General features: G+C 33.2%; 1 long non-coding RNA gene across 1 annotated transcript; it reads left to right on the top strand.

Annotated features, from left to right (window-relative positions):
• The first annotated feature begins 8172 nt into the window (after positions 1-8172).
• On the top strand, positions 8173-8767 carry LOC133833826 (uncharacterized). The gene is made up of 3 exons (XR_009893152.1): positions 8173-8284; positions 8526-8586; positions 8693-8767. It is a non-coding gene; the product is annotated as an uncharacterized LOC133833826 (long non-coding RNA).
• Positions 8768-9268: the final 501 nt, after the last annotated feature.

Below are 9268 nucleotides of genomic sequence, written 5' to 3' on the forward strand. Positions count from 1 at the left end.
TATTGCGATGCGTTGAAGCACGAACTTGGATGCGTTTTAATGCAAGATGAAAGATTGGTCGCCTATGCCTTGAGACAGCTAAAGGAGTACGAACAGCGATATCTGACCCATGACTTAGAATTGGCAGCGGTGGTTTTTGCACTAAAGATTTGGAGGCACTATCTGTACGAAGAAAAGTGTGAAATCTATACGGATCACAAAAGTATAAATTACTTCTTTACGCAGAAGGAGCTTAATATGAGGCAACGAAGGTGGCTGGAGTTAGTAAAAGGCTATGATTGTGAGATCTTGTATCATCTAGGAAAAGCTAACGTTGTGGCAGACACACTTAGTAGGCGGAGTTATGGAAGCTTGTCAATAGTTAAGGGGATAGCTCAACACTTACAAGATGATATTAAGAGGTCTAGAATTGAGCTAATAACTGGACAAATAGCTGACCTCACAATCAAGTCAACTCTAATGGAGGAAATAAAGGAGAAACAACAAGAGGACGAGTTTCTTCTCAAGATGAAGGCAGCATTACAAAGTTCAGAGAATGCCAAATTCTCCTTGACAAAAGAAGGCATGCTACGATATAGAAACCGAGTATGTGTGCCAGAAAGTGGAGGATTAAGAGAAAGTATTATGAAGGAAGCACACACTACTCCGTATTCACTTCACCCGGGATCGACCAAGATGTACAACGATGTCAAGACAATGTACTGGTGGCCGGGGATGAAGAAAGACATAACAGAATTTGTAGCAAAATGCCTTACATGTCAACAAGTTAAAGCCGAACATCAAAGACTCGCTGGAACTTTGCAACCATTGGAGATTCCCGAATGGAAATGGGAAGATATAGCGATGGACTTTGTGACGGGATTACCAAGGTCCACCAAGCAGCATGACTCTGTTTGGGTGATAGTGGATAGACTCACAAAATCTGCTCACTTCTTACCAGTAAGAACAGTTTATAATGCTGAGCAGTACGCAGAGCTTTACGTGGTGGAGATAGTGAGACTACATGGAGTTCCAAAGATGATAGTTTCTGATAGAGGATCGGTTTTCACATCAAAGTCCTGGGAAGATTTACATCGTGCAATAGGCACTATGTTAAAACTAAGTTCGGCATTTCACCCTCAAACCGATGGTCAGTCAGAATGGACCATACAAATATTAGAAGATATGCTGAGAGTGTGTGCTTTAGACTTCTCAGGATCATGGAGCAAGTATCTTCCATTAATAGAGTTCTCTTACAACAATAGTTATCAAGCGACAATAGGCATGGCGCCTTATGAGATGCTATATGGACGGAAGTACCGATCACCACTTCATTGGGATGAGGTTCGTGAAAGATGATACTTAGGACCCAAGGCTATAAGAGAAGCAATAGAGGCAGTAGAAAAGATAAGAAAACGAATGGTTGCCTCTCAAAGTTGCCAGAAAAGCTATGCCGACACGAAGAGACGAAATGTTGAGTTTTCAGTAGGCGATCAAGTCTTTCTAAAAATTTCTCCGATGAAGGGGATTATGCATTTCAGAAAGAAAGGAAAGTTAAGCCTGAGGTTTATAGGTCCTTTTGAGATATTGGACAAAGTAGGGCATGTAGCATATCGGTTTGCTTTACCGCCATCATTAGCTGAAACGCATAACGTTTTTCATGTATCGATGTTGAGAAAATACATATCAAATCCATCTCATGTGCTCGATTACCAGGATCAAGAGTTAAAACAAGATTTCAGTCATGAAGAACAGCCAGTACGCGTTCTAGAACGGGGAACTAAGGAGTTAAGGTCCAAAAGTGTTCCTATGGTTAAAATCTTGTGGATTAATAGCACAGAAAGAGAGGCCACATGGGAATTGAAGGAATGTATAAGGGAGCGGTATCCCGAGATGTTTGGTAAGTAAATTTTGAGGACGAAATTCTTTTAAGTGGGGGAGAATTGTAGCATCCCGAAATTTTACTTAGTTAGCTAGATAGTAGTAGTTGTAGTATTTTAAATTTCGTGGATTTTGGTTCAAACCAGGAATTAGTTGGAAACTCCTAGCAATAGTTATGGATTTTATAAGTTTAACCTATAGTTTAAGAATATTAATTATAACATAAGGTTTGATTAATATTGCTGGTCCTAAATATTTTTCTTATTTTAACCTAAGGTTTAGATGGAGCCAATAGGAATATGACACTTGTCATATGCATGATTATTAAGGAATTATTATTTTAATGATAAAATAAGGGAATATAAGACTAAGTCTTCACCAGAAATTGTTAGGGTCGTAGTTTGAATCAGTCAAGGTAGTTATCCAACCTTAATTATGCTGAAAAAAGTGCAATTACGTGTTTAAAATATTCACGTGTGCCGATATATCGCAGCAGTGGAGCAGATATATCGCCTGACGAAGAATACGGAAAACACATTGATGTTGCACGATCGTACGAACGGAGGCTCGGGACTAGAGGGCAGCTGATATATCGCCACATAGGGGAGATATATCACCTATGTTAATTTTTTTTAAAATTTCTTTTTTTAAAAACCAACTTTGACTCCATAGACCTAACTTTGATAGTTTTGACCGAGTCTTCAGCCTCTGATTCACGAATATTCAATTATCTTTAATTAAAAACATTATTTTATTCAAATCAAAATGGAGTTAGTTTCACTCCTTACCTCTATAAATAGGACTTAGAACCCAACCCATTCACTTACTCTTCAGCTGTGATCAGACTCCAAGGTGCTAGTGAGACCATAAGAGTGATAAACACTTTGGGTTGGGAAAAATCTTTGCTATTCTTAAGCTTTATCAAACACTTGGAGAAGTGAGGATTAGGGTATTTCGGTATTGGAGTTAGGCCAATCTATAAAGTCAACAAAGGTACCCTTATTCTTAAGTTCAATTTTGTTTGATTCCTTAGTTTCTTTAGTTTTCATTCAGGTTCTAACTTTTGTTATGGTTTTGTGGTTAAGTTTTTAAGTTCTTTGAACTTAAGGTGTCTTTTCGGTAAGTTTTCGCTTGGTGGTTTAGTTCTATTCCTTTCATCTCTTTCCTTTAGAAATACTCATCATTTTTTTTTATTGCTAGTTTTAGGAGTGTTCCAAGTCCGGCATTTGTTCTCAATTATCCTGGTATTGGTACGGTAAATTAGATAGTTTAGTATTATGATCTAGTTTATGTAATGTATGATATAGTTTATGTTTGTATGACCTAACATTTAAGGTACAATAAAGGGGTAAGTGTGTCTGGACCTAAGGTGTCGAATGATGTATGACAGACTATGTCCGGTAGGCTCGGTTGCCAAATGACGGGCTTTTGTCCGAGGCCTAATTGCCACCCTTGTATAAGGACTTATCTTTTTATTATATCTGACTTGTTATTTTTAGTTATGATTATGATATATGACCTATAGTTATGATTTATGATCTATGACCTATGACTTATGACTTAGAGTATGACTTAGATTTATGATTTAGAATTATGACGTAAGATATGATATGATCTAGATGTTTGTGTTTGTATGACTTTGGTGAATATATGTTATGTTTGATTATATGACTAACCCTTGTTTGTATTTTCTTTACTGAGCTTAGAAGCACACTCCTTATGATGTTGTTATTTCAGGAAATTAATGATAGAAAGGCCGGTGGCGAGTGGGACCTAAGAGCTTCATGATGTATTCGTTGGGGACCATATAGTCGAGCAAGATCAAGCGGGACAAATTATTTATTTATTTTTGTAAAAGTTTATTTTAAAGTTTGTTTTATTTAAATGTTGCTCATTTTTATGTTAAAGACAAGTATTTTATAATTATAAAAAGATGGATCCATGTATTTATTTTTTAAAAGTTTTTATTAAATGAAAGATCAATATTTACGATTATGACCCAACACTTTGTTCTCGGTAATCTATGAGAAATTAGGAGGTTACAACCTTATCTTACCGTATTCTCTCTTCTCTGATGATGTTATTATGATATGAACATATGATCTTAGAGCCTAGACAACTTGCATCCCTAAAAATAAATTAATATAAAAAATTATTGAGTCAATATAACAATGGTGTCTTTTTGTTCTATGGTTATTTTTATTTTTTAATATAATTAAGAAATCTATTTTTAGGTTTGTGATTTATGGCTTGTTTGGATGTTCAAATGGCTGTAAAGAATGAAGATTATGTAACTATCTGGGTGGCCAAGATATGGAAAGATAGTCACTTGACGTTTTTAGTATGCGACTTCTAGGGGCTGAGGTTTGCTTTCTATATACTTACTTTCTCTGCCAGAACATTATTTTGTTATAGGACATAATTGCTTTTAGGCATATAAATCAATATCATTAATGCTCAATGACTTAGGTATACAAATTTGTATATATATAAGAGAAATTTTAATTGAATTGAAATATATCAATCAGAATTTTGTTGTTGTAGATGAGACTGCTTGATTTTTTTTACTTTTGGTAATTGGAATGATGTGGTACATTTTAAGATAATATATCAATCAAAATTTTGTTGCAGTAGATGAGAATGCTTGATTTTTTTTTTTTACTTTTGGTAATTGTAATGATGTGGTACATTTTAAGATGTGGCTTGCAAATGATGGAAATTATATAGAGCTTAGATGGCTTACAACTTGGAAACAAAGACAACAGATTGTTGACTTTCAATTACCATTTGAGATTTTTGGGGTTGTGCAACAAAAGTGAGCACCATTTTGTTATGACTTCATTCAATTTCTTGATGCATATGTCCCAACTTAATCTAATATGTTGAAAAAAAAAAATTTCATTAAGTTCTTACTTGAAAACTTGATTATGATATTGGATTCATAGTTGAGTTGCTCATTTTAGTTTGAAACTTTATGAAGTTAAGAATAAGTTTTATACAACAGTGCTTATGTTTTAAGACAATTAAAAAAAAATTGCACTCTATATGTTTTGTTAAATGCCTTAGAGACATAATACACTACAACAATAACCCTTTTTTTATAATACATGAATACACGAGTAATGAATAAGTGTTATAATTGACTTAAAATTGAGTTATAAGAAATAGAAAAATCTGAAAACGAGTTAATTGTGCTTTCAAAGTTCTCAGAAAACTCTTTAACATGAAAAAAGAATGAGAAAACAACAATGGAGATCATCTTTCTCAGCTATGAATGATTTGTCTCTAATAGATTGATACAAATATCAGCCTCAGCATCTCCATTCTCTTGAGCATTCACTACAATTAGGTGTTTTCTATATTATTATCTTATCTCCATATTTTTGTGCGATAGAAAATGATTCATATCTGAGAAAAATCTTTGAGTTTCTTCTATGCTTCTTTCATCAACTTCCAATGTTACTCTGTTTTGCATTTGAATCTATTCAATGAGATATACTTTGCTATTATTAGTTCAATCTTTCTTCGCTATAGCCAATCAGATCATTTTCTTGTTGAGATTCATTTTTTGGTTTTTAGTGAAAGGGTTTTTAACTCTATATATGTATATTTATATAATTAAAGTCGCGTATATTGAAGTTGTCAACATTATATATATTTATACATATATATACCTTTTCTAGAGTAAAGCATTTAATGTAAGTTTGTAAAGTATTTATTGGACTTTATTAGAGTGTTCTACTATATGAGTTCAAGCTTTTACCAGACATAGCCATTAGTTATGTTTTAACTGTCATTAGTGATACATCTTTTGTTGTCGGTTAATACATGTGACAGTGAGAATCCATTTCTTACTGGTTTGGCTTCTCTTTTGTGATTTCTTGCTATATATAATAAAACTTATAGGGTAACTCTTGATGGTATATTATGTTGTGCTATGTGTTTTATTTCTGCTGCAATTGCTATAGTAGTGATAACATATATATCATAGGAAAAGTAGTGTTCTAGAGGGCAAATATGTTTTGAAAAAAATATGCAAGTTTGGTTTCTTTTCATTAAGCAAAAAATTCCTAAATGGAAAACAAAATTTATGTTAGTGCCCATCAAAAGCTACAGATAGATCCATCTAAGTTTTATAACTTCCATGCCTAGTTAGTTATCTCATTTGCTAGTTAATTTCATTTTGAAGAATAAGTTGAACAACTCTAAATTAATGCATGCATGAACCTTGTTTTTAGTTCTCTCAAATTTTACATCCTTGAAAGAATGGGAAGATGCTAGTTTGTTTAAAATGGACATTAAGTTAGGTGATTAATTTTCCTCATCTTGTGTATTTATCTAGTATTTCTATTTTTGCATCAAATAGTTTTGTAAACAAATTTAAAAATTAATATTCATTTGTCCTTATCTTAGTTTGTGAATAATATATCTTTGTGTCATAAAGGCTTTGGCTATTTAATGCCTTTTAGATTTATGTTTGTATTTATATTCAAATTTCATTCAATATCTAACTATAGTTGGAAGTACTGGCTGCACTAACGACCTTGATAGCGAAGTCAAAGAGATTGCACAAATTTTTGCTTGAAAATGTTATTGTTTTTTTTATTTACTTAAATTGCTTTGTTTAAGAACTGTCGACCTTTAGATCTATTTTGTTGAATGTTTGTAGATGAGATTCTTTGTGCTTTTTTTGCATTCTCTTTTGCTATGTAGGATTATCATTTATTTGAATCTGTTTTCTATCTAAAATGCAAATCATTATTGTTTTTCGTAGTTTTGGTATCGGATCATGTGCTGTTACAGTATCAAGTGAAATTTTTTAATTGTTTTACAATCTTGTTTTGCACATTCCAATCTAAGATACATGAGGAAGCATGGCGGTTGTTCTGCAATTCGAGTAGAAAATAAGCATGGTTTTGTTAAGACTTATAACTGTTATTATTCTTCTTTTTCCTTTTCATTTGAAACCTGGTAATAAGGAATAATGTGTTACATTTGTGATGCAGGTTATATTTGATTCTACCCAATAGCTACCGGACAGCTGTTCTCTCGCACTACACAAGCACTGTTTTATAACTATAAGCAACTTCCAATCCAGCGGATGCTGGACTTTGACTTCCTTTGTGGTATGTATAGGGATATATAATACAGTTAACTATTTATTCTGTTGTCTTTATTGAATTTTAGTTCAGTAGTAATATAAATTTTTTATATTCTTGTGTATGTAGGGAGGGAGACACCATCAGTTGCTGAGGGATTTCAGATGCTAAGGGATTTCAGATGCTAAGGGATTTCAGAAACTCTTTTTTGGTCAAGAAGAAACAGACATCCTAGTCCATTCATCATATGCCTTTTTTTCTCATGTTCTGTTTTATGTTTCATACATCTTTATTTGCTTTGATTTGATTCTTAGACAGTCATAAATTGAATAAATGTTCATGAACGTCAATTGCAAAATGAAAGTGTACTATTGTGTTATGCTCCTCTAAGTCCATGTACACGTATTTTTTATGATTTTGTTTGATGCCAGTCTCAAAATTTGTTTATAACAGAAATATTACACTGATTAACCATTTCAATTAGCTTCCCCTAAACATAGATGCACAAACATGCACATGTGCGCACTAACACATGTAAATCTATATATTTAATTTTTATTTTTAATGTATACTGATTTTTAGGAGACTTTCTAGAGTCTGTTGTAAATATCTTTATAATTTTCTAAGCATAGAAATAGATGAAACAAGTTTTTCATCCTTTTACACGCACAAGATTGTAATACCATTACTTGTTGACTTCGAAGATGGAAAACAACATCTAAAATGAACTATACTATTAGTTGGCCTTTTTTCCTTCTTTTTTTTTCTTTCTGAGTTTAAGATTAACTTACCTTCATATTGACTATTGATTACTTTGGTAGCATTGAAGCAACTTCTGCTGCACACCCTACTGCTGATGTCTTTATCAACTTTGCTTCATTTAGAAGGTGGGTACTTGTTATGCTCATTAACAATCGATATTTTGAACTCCTACACAAGTACTTTTTAATGAACATGCATTATTTATTTCTCATTTTCAGTGTTGCTGCCTCTTCACTGTCTGGACTGAAGCAGCCAACCAATCGAGTTGTGGCTATCATTGATGAAGGTGTACCCAAGTCAGATGCTAAGAAATTGATTGCTTATGCATGGTCTAACAATAAGGTGGGAGAACTATTGCAATGCCATCTACAATTAGCTGATTATGAAGATGTTGAAGCTAAACTAATTAGCTATTTATGGTTTTGTAGGTTGTTATTGGCATAGCTACTGTTGGAGGTATTCAAGCTGGAGCCTATAAGATTGGAGACACAGCTGGAACAATTAATAACATAATTCAGTGCAAGTTGTACAGACTTGGATCTGTTGGTTTTGTCTCCAAATCTGTGTGTATACACTCCAACTCTTCTTTGTCATTTTTGTTTCATTATGATTTTGTTGACCTCAATGTTTTGATTTTCAAAATGATAACTAATTGTTTGAAAAAGCATCTCAAATTTTTCCATAAAGGTTTGACGTGATTTTCTCTATAGATATGCTATTCTAAGAAAGTTTTGAAATCCATGTAGTGCAAGTGACAAGTTTTGTATACATTGTCCTGGAAAATAACTCTCTTTTCCATTACAGGGTGGAATGTCTAATGAGATGTACAATACCATAGCCCATGTAACAGATGGAATCTATGAAGGTAGACATATGTGCTTGCTTTTCTGTAAAGTTTTTCTTCCCCTACATTGTTATCTATGCTCACAAATGGAGGATGTAATAAAATTTGAATTGTTGGACCATTGTAGGCATTGCTATTGGAGGTGATGTGTTTCCAGGCTCCACTTTATCTGATCATGTTGTGCGGTTTAACAAAATTCCACATGTACTTTATTGCTATCATTTTCTCCTTCAAAGTGCATGCCTGAGCTCTCTTTTCTGTTTATGTGCTTATAGAAGGATCTATGTCCGGTGCCAACTTGTATTTAGATATGCTGCATGATCAATTAATGAATGCCCTATAAAATATTAGACTTCTATTTCTGTGGGAAAATCAATCATTTAAATTGTTTTAAATAATAATTACTGTACTAATAATGATAAAATTATGTGCTTTTAAACCCTGTCAATGCTGCTGTTTACTTAAACCTACGTACATATATATGATTGTCTAGTTTTATTAGTTATCTTAGAGAGAGTGATCAGCAATTTATGCATCACTTGTAATAAATATCTCACAACCTTAGATTTCTGGTGACACCTTATTTATGATTTTCCCCTTTCCCTCTTCAGCACCCCAAAGCCTTATCGTCCCTCTGTTCTGAAATTGATGTTTCTCCTCGCCACTCCATAGAGAGCTCTCTGAAGTTATTTTGAGACAATTA

This window comes from Humulus lupulus, chromosome 5 (genome assembly GCF_963169125.1).
Source record: "Humulus lupulus chromosome 5, drHumLupu1.1, whole genome shotgun sequence".
NCBI lineage: Eukaryota > Viridiplantae > Streptophyta > Magnoliopsida > Rosales > Cannabaceae > Humulus > Humulus lupulus.